Below are 21,039 nucleotides of genomic sequence, written 5' to 3' on the forward strand. Positions count from 1 at the left end.
AACCTACAAGAAGAACTTTATGACAGGCAGATCTAGATCCTGGGGTCCTCCTCAAACTAAGGCACCAGCCAAGGAGAATATAGGCAGTAAGCTTCGAACCCCTACCAAGACCTAGCCGATGAACATGATACTCTCCACCGTTGAGTGGAGAGTGAGATCTGACTCTCACACGAACTCTGGTGCCCCTTTTCTGACCATGTCCCTCGGATGGGGAGACCTGGTGGCACTCAGAGGAAGGATAGCTAGTTACCAAGAAGAGACTTGATATTCTGAGAGCATATATAGGGGGAGGAGGTCTCCCTCAGTCACAGACATAAGAGAGGGGAGAAGGGGAGAAATGGGAGGGAGGGAAGAATGGGAGGAAACAGGGGAAGGGCTAACAATCGAGATGTAATATGAATAAATTAATAAAAAAAGGAAAAAAATATAGTCTTAGAAAAAGAATAAAAGCAAGTGCAAACAGTCACAAAAAAAAAAAAAAAAAAAAAAAAAAAAAAAAAAAAAGAAATCAGGGAGGAACTCACCTGAATGCAGAGCCTCCTTAAAGTCCCATGGTGCATTTAGGAGATTGAGATTCGGAGTGGGGTGTGGGGGTGGGGCGGATATGGGACTCAAAGGAGTACTTTGTCAGTTTTCTTCAGACTTTGGCCGTCCCTCAGTGCCCACATGGCCCCTCCCGACCGTTCTTCCTAAGAAGTCCCCTGTACTCATGTGTTTCACTTAGCATCACATCAGCTAACTCGGATGCTGGGCCCTAGCTTGATAGCCTTGGTTTTGTGCTTAGATACAAATTCTGGTTGTGAGAAACTGTAACTAGAGGCTGTTATTTTGGGTCACTCATGTCTCGCCTCGCCCTTCTTTGGTTCTCTTCAGCTTGTTCGCTGCTGTTCTTTCTCTTCTTTCTGACTGGGGCATCTCACCCTCGAGTTGTCTATATGTGTCCTTGGACATTGAAAGCTGTCGCCTGTCTTAACCACATCGATCTGTCCATTGCCTCGCCTGATTTTAGCCTTTGCCTTGAGTTATTTCAGTGCCAGCCATGTCTGCACAAGAACTTGACCCCCGTGAAGGCACCCGTGTGCCTGCTACTTAGCAGGTGGTGATTAGCTACTTGTAAGACGAGCCTGCTTGCCTGTTATTAAATGGTGGCGCACGCCTTTAATCCCAGCACTCGGGAGGCAGAGGCAGGCAGATCGCTGTGAGTTCGAGGCCAGCCTGGTCTACAAAGCGAGTCCAGGACACAGCCAAGGCTACATAGAGAGACCCTGTCTCAAAAAAAAAAAAAAAAAAAAAAAAAAAAAAAAAAAAAAAAAGTAATCAACATTGGTCTCAACCCTGGGGTCCCAAGCCACTCAATTGTTTCTCTCATCTTTCTCCTCTGCCCCCCAGATGCTCAGCGCTGAGGTACCACAGCAATTTGGAACAAGCACTGCTGTCAATAGACAGGAAAGAAAACCTGGGACTCTCTCTGCGAATGCCATCTTTCATTTTCAGAAGACTCATAAGGACCTGATTCAGTTGCATATATTTGTCCTGAGGGTGAGTCATCTGTGACTACATGGGTCAAGCAAACCGGAGGAAAGGGGTGGTAAATTTAACAGCTTTAGGGGATCTTTTCCTTTTTTTTTTTTTTTTTTTTGGTATTCTAACAGTAGCTTTTGGTTGGGATGCTTTGGACCAGGGGGCCATCTCTCACCTTACAAACTACCAGGAGGCCAGAAATATGTGTTGGTAGTGTGTGTCCTGACTTACCTCAATGAAAGAAATTGGATAGGGTTGACTAGCATTGAGGTCATTTCTGCAGATCTGTTAGCAAGGTTAAAACCTTCATCCTGTGTTCATAGGGGTCCCCGCTCACACTGGCACTGGGGACTCTACCAAGCCAAGAGTGTTCACTAGGTGCTACTGAGTCTACAGTGTGATTCCAGGAGCACAGTGCTGACAGTCTAGGCCTTGAGGGTATGGCTAACCTCTGGCCCTTGCGCTGTATGTGGCTGAGAATAGCTATGCATTTGGCCCAACACAAATATGTAAAAGTAGCTGAGACAGGAAAGATTTTTCTATCCTTTTGGTGCAGTTCTCAGTAGTAGAGTTGGTAGGTGATGACACATGGCAGTACTGTGACGTTAGGAGGACAGACACAGCTGCTTGCACGCATTTGAGCCAGCCCTGAATGGCGTGGGTGAGTCTCGGCAGATCACCTGCAGCAGGCTGCTATTTTGATCTGATAGGAGGGTTCAGCTTTCCTTGATAGTGATTTTCAAACAATATTATGGTGTCGGTATTTACTTTTCCCTAAAACTGATTAGTTAAAATCCCCTACCCTCAGAGCCATGGTGATATGAACTGGCCTCTTTGGGAGGTGATTACATTCTGGTGGCTCCCCTCTTCATATCTCTTCAATATAGCACTTGAAGTCCTAGCTAGAGAAATTAGACAACAAAAGGATATCAAGTGGCTGGGTGTGGTGGGACACGCCTTTAATCCCAGCACTCAGGAGGCAGAGGCACGCGGATTGCTGTGAGTTTGACGACAGCCAAGGCTACACAGAGAGAGACTCTGTTTTGAAAAACAAAATAAAATAAGGAGATCAAGTGAATCCACATAGGAAATGCGGAAGTCAAAGTATCACTATTACAGGATGATATGATGGTGTATGTAAGTGACCCCCCAAATTCCACCAGAGAAGTCCTACAGCTGATAGACACCTTCATCAAGGTGGCCGCATATAAGATTAAAAAATAATCAGTATTTTTCTGTATACAAATGATAAATGGGTTGAGATGGAAATTAGAGAAACTACACCCTTCACAATGGCCACAAATAATATAAGGTATCCTGGTCTAACTCTAACCAAACAAGTGAAAGACCTCTACGAAAAAAACTTCAAGTCTCTGAATTAAGACACTGAAGAAGATATCAGAAGATAGAAAGATCTCCCATCTTGTGGGATCAGGAGGATCAACATAGTAAAAATGGTCACCTTACGAAAAGCAAGCTACCTACAGATTTGGTGCAATCCTTATCAAAATCCCTACACAATTCTTTACAGACTTTGAAAGATCAATTCTCAAGTTCAAATGGAAAAACAACACAGAATAGCAAAAATGCTGTCAATAAAAGATCTTCTGGAGGAATCTCCATCCTGGATCTCAAGCTGTACTATAGAGCAACAGTAATAAAAATGGCATGGTACTGGCATAGGAATAGGCTGGTTGATTAATGGAATTGAGTTGAAGATTCAGAAATAAACCCGCACACCTATGGACACTTTGTTTTTGATAAAGAAGCCAAATTCATACAATTGAAAAAAATAACATCTTCAACAAATGGTCTGGTCTAACTGCATGTCTATGTGTAGAAAAATGAAAATAGACCCATATTTACCACCCTGTTACAAAACAAAAGTCCAAGGGGATTAAATACCTCAACATAAAACCAGAGACAATAAATCTGTTAGGAGAAAAAGTGGGGAAGAGCCTTGAACTCATTGGCACAGGAGACAACTTCCTGAACAGTACACCAACAGCTCAGGCTCTAAGATCAACTATTAATAAATGGGACCTCATGAAAATGAAAGCTTCTGTAAGGCAAAGGACACTGTCAACAGAGCAAAATGACAGCCTACAGATTGGGAGATCTTTACCAACCCTACATCTGACAAAGGGCTAATATCCAAAATATATAAAGAACTCAAGAAATTAAACACCACCAAATCAAATAACCCAATTAAAAAATGGGGTACAGAACAAACAGAATTATCAACAGATGTACATTGAACAGCTGAGAAACACCTAAGGAAATGCTCAGTGTCCTTAGTTATCAGGGAAATGCAAATCAAAATGACTCTGAGATTCCATCTTACACCCATCAGAATGGCTAAGACCAAAAACTCAAGTGACAGCACATGCTGGCGAGGATGTGGAGAAAGGGAAACACTCCTCCATTGCTGGTGGGAGTGAAAACTTGTACAACCACTTTGGAAATCAATCTGGTGCTTTCTCAGAAAACTGGGAATAGCTTTATCTCAAGACCCAGCTATTCCACTCTTGGGCATAAAACCCAAAAGATGCTCCGTCATACAAGAAGGACATTTGCTCAACTATGCTCATAACAGCTCTATTTGTAATAGGCAGAATCTGGAAACATCCCAGATGTCCCTCAACCAAAGAATGGATAAAGAAACGGTGGTACATTTACACATTGGAACACTACTCAGCTATTAAAAGCAAGGAAATCTTGACATTTGCAGGCAAATGGATAGAACTAGGAAAGTTCACCATCAGTGAGGTAATCCAGACTTACAAAAACGCACTACTAAGTCGGGGGGGGGGGTCAGAACAGATGCTGGACTCCAACTGAGAGTGATATGGAGGATTGGGGGGATGGAAGGACCCAGAGGGTTCAGGAGCCCCACAAAGAGATCATCAAGACCAGTGGATCTGAGCCCACGGGGGGCTGCACAAATTACTGTACTAACCAAGGACAATGTATGCAGTGAACCTCCATCCCCTGTTCAGGTCTAGCCAATGGACAGCTCATTCTCCATGGTTGTGTGGAGAGCAGGAACTGATGTCCAGTGGGCACACAGCCAAAGGGGAAGCAGGCTATCAAGATAAGACCTGATAGGCTGTGATCATATGGTGGGCGAGGAGGTCCCCTTCTGTCACAGGTCTAGTAAGGGGAATGGGGGGAAGAAGGAGGGAGGGTGCAAACCGGAAGATACAAGCGAGGGGATAACATTCGCGACGGAATCTGAATAAATTATAATAAATTTAAAAAGATTCCTGTGGCTATCCTCATGAGTGGGATCATTGTCCATTCTAGACTACAGTGGAATGGGACCTCATGTGCACAAGAATAATACGTATAGTATTTTTAAAGCACAATTTTATAGACATTAAAAATTATGTTTGCTTTAGATGTTTAGATTTTTTTTTAAGTTAATGGAGTTAGTAGAGAATGTCCCCAAAAGGACACCAAGGGGTGTCACCCTTTTGGCTTCTCTGGATTACATGGGTGTGATGAATTGTACTGGACCACACATTGTATGGCTCCTGTTACTAACGCTGTACTTTGGTGTGCAGTGCATTTGTATCTCATTACTAACTAGAGCCTGTGCTTTCTTCAGAATTTCTTCTTTGTTCCTAGTTGGCTTTTCCTGTGCCTGTGTCCTCTACAGGACAGCCTGTCACATTCTGTCCTTGTACTGGCTCTCCTGCCTCTGACTTCCTTTGTTTCTGAGGACCTTGGCAGCTTTGAAGAGGTCAAGGCTAGGCAGTCTGCTAAAGGGCCATCATTTGGGTTTCGTGATGACTTCTTGTGAACAGACTTGGGTTATGGGTTTGGAGAAGGAAGCCACAGTGGTGAAATGTCATTCCGGTGGCTTCATGAAAAGACACACATGATGAGACTGAGGTGAGTGGCATGGCCTTGGTGGCCTGTCTGGAGAAGTGTCTGTAGCCATCTCTGTTGCGAAGCTGCTTTCTCTTCGCTGCCAACTCTTTGCAGAGCGTGTGAAAGCAGTCACCTTCCAGGCTGGGAGTTACTAGACAGTTCTTAGTAGGGTGAGCAGAGTAGCTACTGGAGTTTAGAATTTTTGTACATACAAGAGTTGTCTCTTGAACTGGTTTACTTATTTATTCAATTATTTATACGGTATAAATTAATTGTATTTATCTTATTTATGCTTTGGGCTATTATCCGGAACTTATTGCTTTTGAACAAGTTTATTTGAATTCTGTTCCCTCCCCCTTTTTCTCTCTCTTTCTCCCTCTGTGTGTGTGTGTGTATATGTGTGCATGTGTGCATGCGTGTGTGTGTGTGTGTTTGTGTGTGTGTGTGCGCGTGTATCTCTCTGTATGTGTGTGCACATGTGTATCTGTGTGTGTGTGTGTGTGTGTGTGTGTGTGTGTGTGTGTGTTGGGATGAAATTCAAGATGGCAAGATTTCTACCACTAAGCTACATTAGCCCCTGTTAATATGTTAGTTACTTTTTAATACAACGATTTCTTCCTAGGATCAAGGACTCAAGGCATCTGTGAGTCTTTGGTAAACAACACCATCATGTGTTTAGTGAGTAGGAAAGGCTACAAGCGATTATTTTTGCTATCATCAGCATTATTAATTATTACATACTCTTGTGTGACTCAGGAGGATTTTGAACTTGTTACATCAGTATCAATGACCTTGAACTTCTGACCTTCCTGCCTTTACATCCTTAGTGTTAGCATCACAGTGCTATATCATCATATCTGGTTTATGGGGATTGGACTCAATGCTTTGTGAACTCTAGGCAAGCACTCTAGCAATTGAGCTATATCCCATTTTCTAGAAGCAGCAAATGTGATTATATTTCTTTGTCATAGCACATAAGCCAAATTGGTCCAGGAGGAAGCCAGAAGTTTTATTTAAATGTGTGGATTTCATTAGGTCTGCTGTCCCTGTGGCTACAGCTCTCAGAGCTGATGGGAGCAAGGGTGGTATCAACACTCCAGTAAAGTCTTGAGCTGACTGGGGTCTTCCCTTGGTCCCCTCAGCCACCCTGGATCCTCTCTTTGGGGGCTAAGGGGGCAGGCCTAGAATTATTTCCCCAGACAGAGGCTGATAGCAAATGTTGGCCTGCTGCTTAACACCCAGGTCTGGGTTGAGAGTTACTTTAGCAGGAGATGTTTAAAGGCCTTTCATTCCTGGCCACTGGGTTATTTATCTTATTTTTCCCCCCTCTCTGTATGATCCTCCATAGCATTTGGATCTGTGTACTTTGTTTCTGTCCAGCTCAGTTTCCTACCATCTTGATTATATGATAGGTCAGGGTTGTTTTTGTTACCTCCATTCTGTGGCTTGAGAGTGTCTTCCTTACTTCTAAAGTCTCATAGAAGAATCAGTGATGTTTGTATTTATCTGTTATTTTACAAGTGGGTCACAGAAATGACAGCCTCATGACACATTTGAGGACAGATAGCAATGAAGATGTAGTAAGCTTCTCAGATATTCTACCAACGGAAGGAGGAAGGATACAGTTAGCCAACTTCAGTCTGTTTTACACAGAAGAACCAAAATAAATGGGAGGTTTAAGGACTTTATTCATGGCGGTGCATGGCAACTCCACTCCCATTGGTAAGATATTTGCCTTTCTTGCTGGTGTGACAAAACACCTGGCAGACAACTTAGGGAGCTAAGGGTTCAGGTTAGAGGGTACAGGCGCCTTGGTGGGGAAGCCACTGCAGTAGGCACTCAAGGCAGCTGGTCATATTGCTGCCAGTCAGGAAGCAGAGAGTGAGAGATGCTGGGGCTAGACCCTGTCACAGTGATGGTCTATATGAACCATCACTTTGGTCAAAAGCTGCAGTTTGGGACTCCAGGCGGTGGGCGGCTGCAGCCCACATTAGAGAAGGTCCTCCCCATGGACTGGAAGACAATCATGCGCCAAGGCCTTGCTCCTACCTAAGGCTAGACCCTGTCACGGTGATGGTCTATATGAATCATCACTTTGGTCAAAAGCTGGCTAAGCACATACATTCAGATGAAAGACGTCAGATCATGTGGATGGCTCAGCAGTAAAGTCTCCTGCCACCAAGACGAATGACCTCAGTTTGATCCCATGATCCTGCATGGTAGAAGAATAAAACCGACTCCTGGAAATTGTATGTTGACTTCCATATACATGCAGTAGCAGGTGCCCGCATTATAACTAACTAGATAAATAAGTACAATTTATTTATTGCAATTTATTTATATATATATTGTATGTACTTAATTTAAAAAGAAACATTATGTGTATAGTGTTTGCCTGCATGTCCTTCTGTTACCACGTGCATGCCTGGTACCTGTGGAGGCCAGAGGAGGGTATGAGATCCCTTGGAAATGTAACTACAGACAGTTGTGGGTGGTGGAATCGAACTCGGTTCCTTTGGAGAACATCAAGTGCTCTTAACTTGTTGACTGGCCTCTGTATTTATTTTCTGAGTCAGGCAAGGTGGTGCATTCCTGCAATACTAGCTCTCAGAAGGTGGAGACTGCAGTGTTAAGTGGTCCAGGCCAACTTCAATCACTGCTTTGAAGTATAATATTCTATGTCAAGAAGACAAAAATGGGGTCAGTAAGATGTCTCAGTGGGTAAAGGTTGCTTTTTTCAAACTTGGTGCCTCAAGTTCAAACCCCAGATCCAACTGTGGTAGGAGATAACTGATCCTCCCACGACCCCGCTGCCCACACACACCACCACCAATAATAATAATTAAATACAAAATGCCAACTTCCTGAGTTTGCCTCTGATATCTTTCTGGGAACATCATTTGCAGTTGTTACAGTGGATGCTTTGTGAAGTGTGAAGGTCATGAATATTCAGTGGTGAATTACTCTTCAATTCTTCTGTAAAATTAGTTTACTTATTTTTATCTTGTGTACATAGGTGTTTGAACTGTATGTATGTCTGTATGAGGGTATCAGATCCCATGGAACAGGAGTTACAGACGGTTGTGAGCTGCCACGGGGGTGCTGGGAACTGAACCGGGTCCTCTGGAACAGCGGCTAGTGCTCTTAACCACTGAGCCATCTCTCCAGACCCTGTTCTTCAGTTCTTACCGGAAGACTTACCCAGAAGACCCCAGGGTTTCAGCCAGCTAGCTGCCTCCAGCCAAGGCCATCTCTTTACCACTTCCTAGTGTGGGCTGAGCCTCCATCCTTGGCCACTCCCCTTGGTCTTTTATTCTGTTCCTTGGTGGTATTCCTTATAGGCCACCTGGCATAACTCACTGTCACAGATGGGGACAAGCTCTTTATTGTAGCAGAAACAGCTTTCTAAACATGGCCCCTGTCTCCTTCTGCTTCACTTCCCATCTAGTCACACGTGCTTCTAGAGTCTTCTTCTTTTATTATTACTAGTATTAGTAAATCATTTTTATTTTTATGTATAAGTGTTCAGTATGCATGTATATGTGTGTTCCACATGCATGCCTGGTACCCATAGAGGACAGAAGAAGGCATCAGATTCCCTGGAACTGGAGTTATGGCGGTTGTGAGTGGTCTAACACAGGTGCCGGGAACCAGACGCCAAGAGCAGTACATAGCTGTAACAGCTGAGCCATCTTTCCAGCCCTGCTTCCAAGAATTCCAGTTCTCAAGAGTGTTTGGGAAAGTATAGGATTCTGTGACTTCCTACAACCTCAGTATCACAAAAGATGAATTCGAGGCTCTGAGAAGAAAGGCCTGGACCAAGGTTTTTTTGACACCAATTTAAGGCTGAGCAGAGCCCCATTCTACTTTTTTTATGAGCATCTGCTTCTGATTCCTGAAGTGTCCACAAATCCCTCCACTCTGGTCCTGAGGGTCTGTTGAATGGAATGTTTCCTCCTGCCTCTCCCAAGATGAGCAGCGTCCATCTCAACTGTGAGTCTTTATTGCCCGAGACAGTTTATTGTCCTCTGAAGACTAGACAGTAACTTACTTTTACTCAACAGTTGGCTCTGATTTCTCAAACATTCTGTGTCACATCTGACCATGGTATTCTTGTTGGTTTATTTTATTGTGAGACAGGCTCTCGCTTACTAGATAGTCCTGGAACTCCCTATATAGACCAGGCTAGTCTCAGAACTCACAGAAATCATCCTGCCTTTGTCTCCTGAGTGCTGGGACTAAAGGCGTGTGCTATCACACCCAGCTTTGCTGATTGTTTTTTTTTTTTTTTTTTCTTAAAGTATTTTTGATTAGTGCAGTACAGGACAAATTGAGGAAGAGCGGCTCCTTATTCAGAAGGAGTTCGTAAGTGCTGGGAATTTAACTCAGTGCTACAGGTGGATTCAAACCCTGTACCACCACAACCAAAATCATAACCCAGTGGGGAGAGCTAACAGCCTATGCAAGCATGTATCATACATGGTATGACTAGATGTGAAAACAGAAAGAGATACATGAAATACCTGCCCTACTTAAGTAGAAATACACATAGCTCACTTGCCAAACAATGCTCACATTTATGGCACACGGAAGGAGAAGACCAACGTTATTGTGGAAATGGCCCCTTGATGCCTATAGCTCCCATTTCGACGTCGTGAAGGAGTTCTCCCAGCCAGGTCCTGTGGAGCTGTTTCCTATGGAGAGGCCCAAAGGGACCCAGCTCCCTCTGTCTAATGACATTTCAAATATCTCCAGCCAGGTGTGCTGGCATGGGGCTGGAATTCTAGCCCTTGGCAGGCACAGGCAGGATGACCAGGAAGGAGCTCAGGGTCTCCCTTATTTGGGTCTTGCCGAATTTCTGCCTCCGTAGCCACCTTGTGCTTTACAACATGTCCCCCTGTTTCCCCTTCAGTGTAAGGACAGAATAAATGTGGAGGAATGCACATCCCTGGGCCCACTTGTTCATCCAGCATCCTGCTGCTGAATCAGGCATTTGCTAGAAGGATCTGCCCTCAATTGCTGGTTCAGTGTGACAACCACAATTGCCACATATCCCGTCGACACTTTTACCCATCACCTTCTTAGGACTAACAGCAAAAATCAACTGTGATGTACAGTGTTTTTCCATTTCCATGTGGACAAGTTTGACTTACGGGACAGTGGGGAGACACAGCAGTGCCGCACACAGCATTCTATACTGATAAACATACAAATGTGTCCTTGAGCGCACAGGAATTAACAAGATGGAAACTCATAAAGCAGCCATCCATCATGAGTACTTTATTTCCCCCCAGGCTTAATATAAGTTACTTTCATTTAATTTTTCATCATTTCTACATCTGACTTGTGACTCGTAATAGCTCAGGCTTTCCTCTGAGCCAGCTCCGCTGGAGCTTTCCTTTGACAAGATTACTCCTGTAAGTCATTTGTAGAGATGTTTTGTAGAGGAGGGAAAAGGCCGTGAATGAGAGTTACAAAGGAAAAACCTGAAATGGGTTTAAGAAATGTCCCCAGACCCCAGTGGCATGAGTTTCAGAGAGGTAAACGCTAATAAAGAACAGCATGGAGATCTAATTGTAGGACTCAAATCCTTTTTTTTTTTTTTAATTAATTTATTCTTGTTACATCTCAATGTTTATCCCATGCCTTGTATCCTCCCATTCCTCCCCCCCCCCCCATTTTCCCATTATTCCCCTCCCCTATGACTGTTCCTGAGGGGGATTATGTCCCCCTGTATATTCTCATAGGGTATCAAGTCTCTTCTTGGCTACTTGCTGTCCTTCCTCTGAGTGCCACCAGGTCTCCCCCTCCAGGGGACATGGTCAAATGTGAGGCACCAGAGTACGTGAGAAAATCCTTTTTGAGACAAGATCTTATTCTTGCCCCAGGCTGGCCTCAAGCAACTCATTCATGTAACCAATGCTGGCCTTGAACTTGATCTTCCTGCCTCTAACCTCTAACCTCTGGGATTTCAGGCATGTGCCTCCATATTTCTTGTGAACCTTAGTTTGTCCTTGAGACAGGTCTCACTGCTTAGGTTTGGCCTCAAGCTGGTTAGCCACCTGCCTTAGCTTCCCAAGTACCTGTGATTTACACCAAAATACCCCCTCCTTGGCCCCTGCACGCGTGCGCACGCGCGCACACACATACCCAACATGGGACCTTTACTAAAACTCTCCTCTATGTCCTTGGTGATATTTTGGAGCCATCTCACAGGTTTTTAGAGCCCCGCCTCATTCATAATCTTTTGCTTTGTTCCCTGGTTGGTGACCACCACCATCTGTAGCTGGTCAGCTGTCAGGAAGTGCATTCTCAGATATGAACTTTTACCTAGGACGATGCTGCAATCCCGTATGCACTCTGTAGCATATTCCTGCTTCCCTATGTGGACAGGAGTCTGGAAGTGCTGCTGGGTTTGTTTTTCTGTGACTCACACCAGCCCTTTTTAATTCTGCCTGTGGCCTTTTGCTGTCCTGTGGCTGCTGTTGTCTGTGCTTAGGCACGAAAAACAGAGTGTGTCTGCCTCCTACAGGCTTATGTAGGCTTCCTCTCCCTTAGCAGACCCCAAAGGAGACTGATGTCCAGGACCCCAGATCCAGTCTTGCTCCTAATATGTAAGAAGTTCACCCTGCTACCCTTCTTGGATGAAATACAGAAGAGTAGATAAAAGTTATGGGTGTGGCCCCTGGCTGCGTGGTGGGGCCAGCGGCTAGCATAGGAACACAGCTTAGGTTTAGGCATAAACCAGGGAGGCAAGACTATTTTGATACCCAAGATAGTATTTGACTTGAACTTGAAGAAATAGATGCCAGTGGGAATTCAGAGGGTCCTGGGTATCAGGAGAGAGCACAGAGGGATGGTTGGGGTTCAAAAGAGTGAAGCTTTGTGTAAGTTTACAAATGTCTCCTAGACTCCCCTTGACTTGCGAATGACAAGAGACTTAGGTGGCAAACAGACTTAAGGAGATAGAAGAGCCTTAAGCAACACCAGGGTTTAAGGGGGGAGGGTGCTCACAGAAAAGCCCAGAACTCAGTGGCCTGGACCCCTTGCTGAGGAAGAGCCCCGAGAAGAAGGAAGCAGCATAAACAAAGGGCCTGAGTCCAGCATTGTGACCCAGGCTGGGAACAGGCAGACCCATTGTGCTGGGAGAGCAGTTTCCCAAGTTCCTGTATTCAGAGCTGGGATGGCAGTCTCCGAGCCCCTCCCTCCTGCCTCTGAAGAGAGATCGGGTTTGCTGCAATATGGGGAATGGCCTGCCAACCAGAAGACATTTGACACCTTGGTACCTTGTCAATACTTTGATCCAGCATTTTATAGTTAGCCCCAGGAGCAGACACATCTATGTGAACTGAAGGTCTGAGAAATGTGTTTTCCTGTTTGATGTTTCTCCAGGTTTTTTCTGTGTTCGTCACTACCCCTTCCGCTCTGTAGTCACTGGCCTGATATTTTTTTTCCCCCTCTCACTTGTCTCCTGCCTGATGTGTCAGGCAAGTTCTTTACTGTAATTTAGTGACACAATAGATCTCAAGTTGGCCCAGAATATGTGTCACTCTTGGTGGTTATGTTACCAGGCATCTAAAAAGACTGCTGGGCCGACTGAGGGGTTTCTGAGTGGCTGCAAGGTTGAGTCGGCATTCATCAAAAAGCACACTGGGGAGCCAGGAGATGCTTCGCTAGATAAAGGTGTGTGCCACCAAATCGGATGACTTGAGTGTAGTCCCTGGAACCCATGTGGAGGAAGGGGAGAGCTGACTCTCAGGAGCTGTTGTCAGGTCTCCGTACTCATCCCCCGCCCCCATGGAATTAATTAAAGAAACTTAATAGCATGCCGTGGACCTGTGAGAAGTTACTGGTTTAGGAAACAAGATGACTGTAGCATAAAAAAAGACAGAAACGTATCTAGAGATATAGCAGAATAAAACTTCTAAGCATGGATCTGCTGAATGAGTGAGTTCGGATATAACTGTAGGCTTCCATGTGAAATTCTATTCCATGAGAGTTAAAATTTGTGGCTTTGTAAAAGGATTTATTGCAGATGAGAAAAAGTTTTCTTATGTTTTTGTTGTTGTTTTTGCCAAAGACTAGAAGCATGGAAAAATAAGAATGGTCTTTTGTTGAGGCTGTGGGTCTGCTCTTATCCCCTTAAATGCTTAATGTGTCCCATGCGCACAGCAATGGAGGTTATCATCGCTGGTCCCTGTAACACAGCTACTAAAAGGTAGAAGTCTATTACTAAGAAGGTAAGAAAGGGAGAGAGCGACACTTAGGAACTGGGTTTTGCGGAAAGTGTCACAGATCCCCAGGTAGTGCTTTACTTACAAAAGCAGTTTAGATGCAGGCATGTGAGAGCTGGCATGGGTAGTACCAAGGCGCGTTCTGCATCCCTAAGATGTGGCCCTTGTCAGAGAAGGAGCCTGGTGCTTGGCGCATCCTAGTCACATTGTGGGTGAGGAATCTAGTATGGGGAAGGAAGGTTCTGCCTCCCTGTGAAGGACCTGCCTCATTATTCTGACATTCTGGCTAACATCTCGTTAGCCAGAGCTTAGTCATCTCAGCCACACTCTGGATCTCTTAGTTATTATGAACCTCATTTTCAAAAGCTAGCCATTATAGCTATATAGTCAGAAAGATCCCTTGTAAAGGGGGAGGGAAAGTTTAGTGTCTTTTCTGGATGGTTCCACATCAGGAAGTCTTCCTCTGTATCCTCTCACCAGTAATAAACGTGTGTCAGAAACTAGCTTCAGTTTGCCACAGATGTGGAGTTAGTAAATTACATGTATTTAAGGGGTTTATTACAGGGAAGTGGCTAACCCACCAGAAACAGGTAGAACAAACAGAGCCACCACAGGCACAAGCGGAGGCATGGAGTTCCTCCTCACAAGCAGAGGCATGGAGTTCCTCGAGCAAGGGCTTCCTAAGGGACTTTCACAGCATCGAGGTTGGTAGCTGATTGGCTAGCAAGGGAGAAGTCTGTGTGCACACATGTGTGCACGGGCTATAAAATGGTTGCTGCCTCCTTCCATGCTTGAGCTCTGGGAGACGATGTTGTGGTGGCTGACCCTTACTGGACACATAAGAAAGGGCACTTTGTGGGACCGTGGTTCATCCCAGTGAAGGCAGCATGTCAGGTATTACTATTTACGTGCCAAGTAGTGACAAACACAGGGTGAAACCAAGCCAGTGAGGATCGCTCCACTTCAGGTATCTGACTGAAGCTCACGGCTGTTACCGTAATTATTGTCTCAGGTGGTAATCCAGAATTAGGTGTGCAGTTTGTTATTTTCACTACTTGGTTCTTATTTTCCATGTATCATAGATAGTTAAGGCTTCACTATGTTTTATGTTGCCTGAAATGAGCAAAGAATGTTGAGGGTCAGCTACCATGGTGAGCATGGGCCAGCTACCATGGTGAGCATGGGCCAGTTACCATGGTGAGCATGGGTCAGCTACCGTGGGGAGCATGGGTCAGCTACCATGGTGAGCATGGGCTAGTTACCATGGTGAGCATGGGTCAGCTACCGTGGGGAGCATGGGTCAGCTACCATGGTGAGCATGGGCTAGTTACCATGGTGAGCATGGGTCAGCTACCGTGGGGAGCATGGGTCAGCTACCATGGGGAGCACGTCCAATGCAGCAGCATTTGACTCTGATTTTACAGCTACTGGAAATATGTCGAAGTTTTTAGCTGCTCAAATGTTTTCCTTATCTGCACCTACTTTGATCATCTGTGTGCACATGTGAACAGATCTTTTCTTTCTTTAGTGTGTGTGTATGTGTGTGTGTGTGGTGTGATTAGGTGCATGTGTCGTGTGTATGTATTATGTGTGTATGTACTTGTGTAAGTGTGTGTATGTGTGTGCCAGTATGTAGATGATGTGTGTGCCTTACCCACTGAGCCATCTCACCAGCCCATTCATGACTTTGTTGTGATAAAGCGATATATTTACAGCCAGAAAAGCCCACTTAGATACACTTCACTAAATGCAATTAAAGCCTAACATTTATAATCAACTAAAACATTGTATGAGACAAATGTTAGAGGCATTTTCTGTCAGCAAACTATTTAAAATAGTCAGTGTTGCCTTTTTAGTTCAAAGTTTAAAGCAAAGGAATTCCCTACAGCTATCCTCAGTGTTATTCGTTTAAAATAATCCCATGCCTCCATTACAGGGTACAAGAAGTATTGTGTGGGAGTGCAGCCACTTGGATAATGGACCTGGCGCTGAGCCAACATTTGGGAGGTTTCTGGGTCCAGTTGTTTTTGTTTGCGTATAGAAAGTGAGAGTCACGTTCTATCACATTGAAGTCCTCCCCGCTTCCCCCAACCAGGGACTCTTCATGTAGTCCTGGCTCTTCTGGAACTCACTAGGTAGAACAAGCTGTCCTTGAACTCGCCGATCTGCACCAGCCACTACTTCCCAAGTTCTGGAATGAAAGGCATGCGCCATGGTGCTCCACCCTTTTAAATTGCATTTTTATTTGTTTGGTTTTTTTGGTGACACATGTGTCCCACAGCACACTCAGGATGGTGAGGACAGCCTGCAGGAGGAGTCCACTCTCTCTGCTACCACGTGGGTCTGCAGTGCTGCGCGTGGGGCACAGCGCACACCAGGTGCAGAGGACAGCTAACGGGAGTCAGCAGAGCTCTACCCAGAGATCCACAGGATGGAGCTGAGATCCTCAGGCTTGGCACTAGGCATCTGGCGCTGGGACCTGCCGAGCCAACTCCCTCCTAGATTTAAGTTCTCGAAAACTAAAATGAGTAGCTGGTTGCAATGCTTATATCACATGGGGACGGTCATTGACTGTGGGATTTTCTGCCACAGTCGGGCCATTTTCAATGGCGGCTTCCTTTCATCCCTATGGCAAGTAGTTCTTGTCCTCTGCTTAGTGCAAGTTCAGTGACAGACACTGTTGGTTCACGTCACATGAGACTCTCGGAAACCTTGTGGTCCAGTGGTGGAGAGACTGGAAGGTCATTTGGTACTCATGAGAGCTGTTTGTTTTGTTTTGTTTGAGACAGGGTCTCATTATGTAGCTCTGACTGGCCAGGAACACTAAGTTGATCAGGTTGGCCCCAAATTCACAGGGATCCACCTACCTCAGCCTCCCGAGTGCTGGGGTTAAAGGTGTGCAGGGTTTTAAGTGGCCTGGGTTGGCCTTAAACTTTTTTTTATTAATTTATTCATATTACATCTCAATTGTTAGCCTACCCATTGTATCCTCCCATTCCTCCCTCCCTTCTGCTTTCCCTCTACTCCCCTCCCCTATGTCTGTGACTGAGGGGGACCTCTTCCTCCTGTATATGCTCATAGGGTATCAAGTTCTTCTTGGTGATCTGTTATCCTTCCTCAAGTGGACGTGGTCAGAAATGGGGCCCCAGAGTTTGTGTGAAAGTCAGACCTCACTCACCACTCAACGGTGGAGAATGTCCTGTCCATCGCCTTAAACTCTTTGAACCCATGAGGCTGGTCTTTAATGCCTGATCCTCATGTCACTTCCACCCCCAAGTGCTGGGATTACAGGTATATAGATGTACCACGTCACTACAGCATCTGGTGTGTACTCTCCCACCTGGCACTGGAGTTACAGTACAGGCATGTCACCATGCCCCGCCCTCTTTTATGTAGGTGCTGGGAATCCAACCTTAGGCCCTCTTGCTTGCAAAGCCAGCATGTTACTCACTGACCTGCCCACTCACCCTTCACTGACGGATACACTTTGGCTATTCTCGGTGGGTACGAAGCCACCAAGCACAGACATACCATGTGGGCAGGGTGCCATGTTTATGCTCTGCAAGAGGGAAGTGGGAAGAGGCTATAACAAGGATTTGGATTTGAGAATGTACTGGCAAAGAAGACACAGTACATGGGGGATGGGTTAGGGACCATGAACCCTTCCAGAGCACAGTTTCACTGCAGACATGCCATACTTTGCTAAACTCGTCTCTTCTTCTTCTTCTTCTTCTTCTTCTTCTTCTTCTTCTTCTTCTTCTTCTTCTTCTCCTTCTCCTTCTCCTTCTCCTTCTTCCTTCAAGATTTGTTTATTATTTATAGTGTTTTCACCTGCCTGTTCCCCTGCAGGCCAGAAGAGGGCACCAGATCTTACCCTAGATGGTTGCGAGCCATCATGTGGTTTCTGGGAATTGAACTCAGGACCTCTGGAAGAGGCAGACAGTGCTCTTAACCACTGAGCCATCTCTCCAGCCCCTGCTAAGGTCTTCTATGAGGTGGATGTGGTCTCTGAGGAGAGCAGGGCATGCTGCTTACGGAGTGACATATGAGCTGCTCCCACTGTCATGTGCTTGCCCTCTCGTTCCCTTTAGATTGCCACCTTAACAGTGCTCCTCAGAGATGCCTTCCCCAACACTGCATCTAAGTATAACCTGCGCTGGTCTGTGGTGTTGCTGCTGTTATACACAGGAGCTGTTGCCGCAGCTGCCTTGCTTGCCCCACTGCTGCTCACATGAGAGCTGTGTGCAGGAAATTGCTTTGTTTGCTGTGCCTGGCAGGCAGTAAATATGAGTACAAATACTGTGCATGCAGGAAGGAGCTAAATAGATGTAACTATGTAGAATGTGGTTTATATAGTTCTCTTCTGCAAGCAATAATGAATTTTCTTAATAAACACTCTGGTATGTTTCTGTGTTGGGGATCTTGGATACGACTGAAGTCTCATTACAATACAATAGACAGCATTTGGGCCCTTTGCCTCTGTATGAAGGCAGTATGGAATGGTCTCTGCTAACACTAGCAACTTCAAACAGAAATAAATAAACATGTAAAACCTTACAAACTAAATATAAAATATTGTATGTGTGCATGCGTACTATAATATGGGTGTGAAGGTCAGAGGTCAACTTGGGCACCTTTATTTGCCTTCAGGTCATCAGGTGTGCACAGTAGGGTCTGTGGGTGCCACCCTGTTCATAGTGTTCACCTAACTTGTGAAGCCCAGAGTTCCATCTCTAGCACCCCATGAGCTGGGCATGGAAGCACATGGCGGTAATCCCAGCACTCAGGAGACGGAGACCAAAGGGTGAGAACCCGGAGGCAGCCTAGGATGCATGAAATCCTGCCTCTAACAGGCGTGGTGGTGCACACCCAACAAAACATAGGTCTGAGGCCAGCCTGGTCTATGTAGTGAGCTGTAAATCACCTAGGGCTACATAGTGAGTTCCAGGTTAGCCTGGTCTACATAGAGTTGGAGGTCATGTGGAATTACATAGTAGCACCCTATCTCAAAAAGTGTTACAGAGTAAGAGGAAATCATAAACAAATGGTTAAACCAAATGAATGTTCACAATACGTTTTTTAAGGGTGTTACTGGTGCCTGTACTGTATTGAAAACACCAAGGGCTGGACATTGTGATGCTTGCTATACATGCTAGCATTAGGATGCCAGAGGCAGGTGGACTCTTTGTGAGTTCTAGGACAGCCATACCTACACAGTAAAAAACAAATTAACACACATTTAAAAACATCAAAGTGTAAAATATCTGTGTATGTACACATATGCCATGGTGTGTGTGTGTGTGTGTGTGTGTGTGTGTGTGTGTGTGTGTAGGTCAGAGGACAACTTGTGGGAGTTGGGTCTCTTCTTCCATCTTCATATAGTTTCTAGTCATTGAGTTTGGGTTGTTAGGTTTGCACAGCAAGAATCTTTACCTACTGAGCCATGTCTTTATGTCTCATTTTTTAATTTTAATTTTTCCTGATGAGTAGTAAGAGCTAGCACTTTTTCATTTTTTGGTGGAGGAGTTATTTTTAATTTTTAATTCTTAGGTCACACTTTGTCACTAAGGGAAGTTAGGACAGGACAGGAACTCAAGTGTTGGGTGTGGGTTGGAAGCTGATGTAGAGGCTTAAAATGAAAGCTTTCTTTTCTGAGATCAGGGAGGCACCAGCTAAGGGTCTAAACTGCTTCCCTAAGTGTCAGGGAAGCACGTAATTTAAAGGGTGAAAACCTCAAGGCTAGGGGTCATTGGCGAGTGTCTGGGTCATCTAATCGAAATTTAACATTATGGGTTAAGCAAATGAGGTTCTGACGGAGGCTGGGCCTGATCCAGGACACCTGGTCTCAAGGCCTTTAACTATTTTCCAAGACATCCTGTCTGGAATCCAAGGTTCTTAATTATCCTCTTAGGCACTTGGTCGGGAGCTCAAGGTCATGTAAGGCAACAAGGAAGTGGGCCATCTGTCTGTAGTGAGGGCTTTGTAGGCGATATGTGCTCCTACCAGTTAACAGACTATTATGAAAATGTTCCAGGGGGCCGGATAGGAGATGGCTCGGCAAGCTTGGGATCGAGATCCTAGTTTGACCTTGCCAGGAAAGTGGGGGAACAAATATAAGACTTGCTTTGAGAAGGCTGGGCCCTGGTGGCTGCCTTCTTACAAAATAGGAACAGGAGTAGAGGCCATGGAGGGGACTGCTTACTTGCTTGTTCCTCATGGCTTGCTCAGCCTGAGTTAGCACTTTTGGTTTTGTTTCACCCCAGACAGAGTCTCATGTAGCTCAGGTTGCATAACTGAGGCTGTCCTTGAACTCCGGATCTCCTAAAGCTTCATAGAAGTAGGGAAGTTACCAGCTCACTTTCATGTTCTGGGAGCTTAGAACAGGACTTGGCACGCAGGAAGCAACAGTGAACTGCCAGGACCCAACATGCCGGAAGCAACGATGAACTTCCCATACTTCTTTCCCTGTCATAGACCTTGTCGCTTTCTTTTACAAGAAAACATGTCAGAGGGAACCTCTTTCCTCATTTATGACTTGGGAATCCTTCTCTGCATGTTTTTCTTTTATTGGACGTTCTATGGGATGCCCCCATTTTATTTTATTTTATTAGGCACATTTCTTGTTGTGGCAAGCCATCTGACAAAAAGCCACCTGAAGGTAAGAAGGATTTCTTTCAGTTTAGTTTTAGTTTGAAGGCGAGCAGTCCACCATGGCAGGGAAAGCAGATTGTGATGTGTGATCACGATGCATGTGCAGCCAGGAAGCAGAGAGTAGAACAGGAATTCAGGCTGACCTATAAAGCACCAAGGCCAGCCCATCGTAGTGCACATCCTCCTGTGAAACTCCACCACCTAATAGCTCCACCACCTTCCAGCAGCCAGGGACTAGAGTTCAATCACAGGAGCCTATGGTGGATATTTCATATTCAAACTGCAGAAGCTCTGAACCCTGCATTTGGGATTCCATCTTACTGGTGAGCTCACTTCATGCACCAGTTTTTCCCAGTGTACAGACCATGTCTTGACTTGGCTTTCCCCATGGCCTTTTGCCCTCCTGATTTGGCCAGCCCATGTAAAAGAAGCTCTGGAGACTTCAGCTCTACCTCAGTGCTATCTCTTCTCTTCTTCAGCTCTCTATAGACTCTTGGAACTGCCTGGCAAGATTACCCCTGGTCTCTTCCTATGAGCACCGTAACACACTCAGCTTTCATGCATGTGGCCAACTCTGCCTTTCCACAATGCGTAAGGTGGATGCTGACCTTCCTGTCTCCCTGCCTCTTCTACTCCACTAAGCCCTTCCTCGACACTGATTTCTCAACTCAGCCATTGTCCCTGTGAGTTCCTACCTCATAGAGCATTGCTTAGTCTCTGTCTCCAGATTTATAAGGTAGGTGGTCTTTCTGAAACC

General features: G+C 45.3%; 1 protein-coding gene across 1 annotated transcript in view; it reads left to right on the forward strand.

Moving 5' to 3' along the window:
- The first annotated feature begins 1,382 nt into the window (after nucleotides 1–1,382).
- Pld1 (phospholipase D1) overlaps nucleotides 1,383–21,039 on the forward strand; it is a 198,071-nt gene continuing 178,414 nt past the window's right edge. Inside the window, exon 1 of the mRNA XM_051156998.1 lies at nucleotides 1,383–1,539. The gene's annotated coding sequence lies outside the window, so the exon portion shown is untranslated. The remainder of the gene's footprint in view (nucleotides 1,540–21,039) is intronic.

Source organism: Acomys russatus, chromosome 15 (genome assembly GCF_903995435.1).
Source record: "Acomys russatus chromosome 15, mAcoRus1.1, whole genome shotgun sequence".
Taxonomy (NCBI): Eukaryota; Metazoa; Chordata; class Mammalia; order Rodentia; family Muridae; genus Acomys; species Acomys russatus.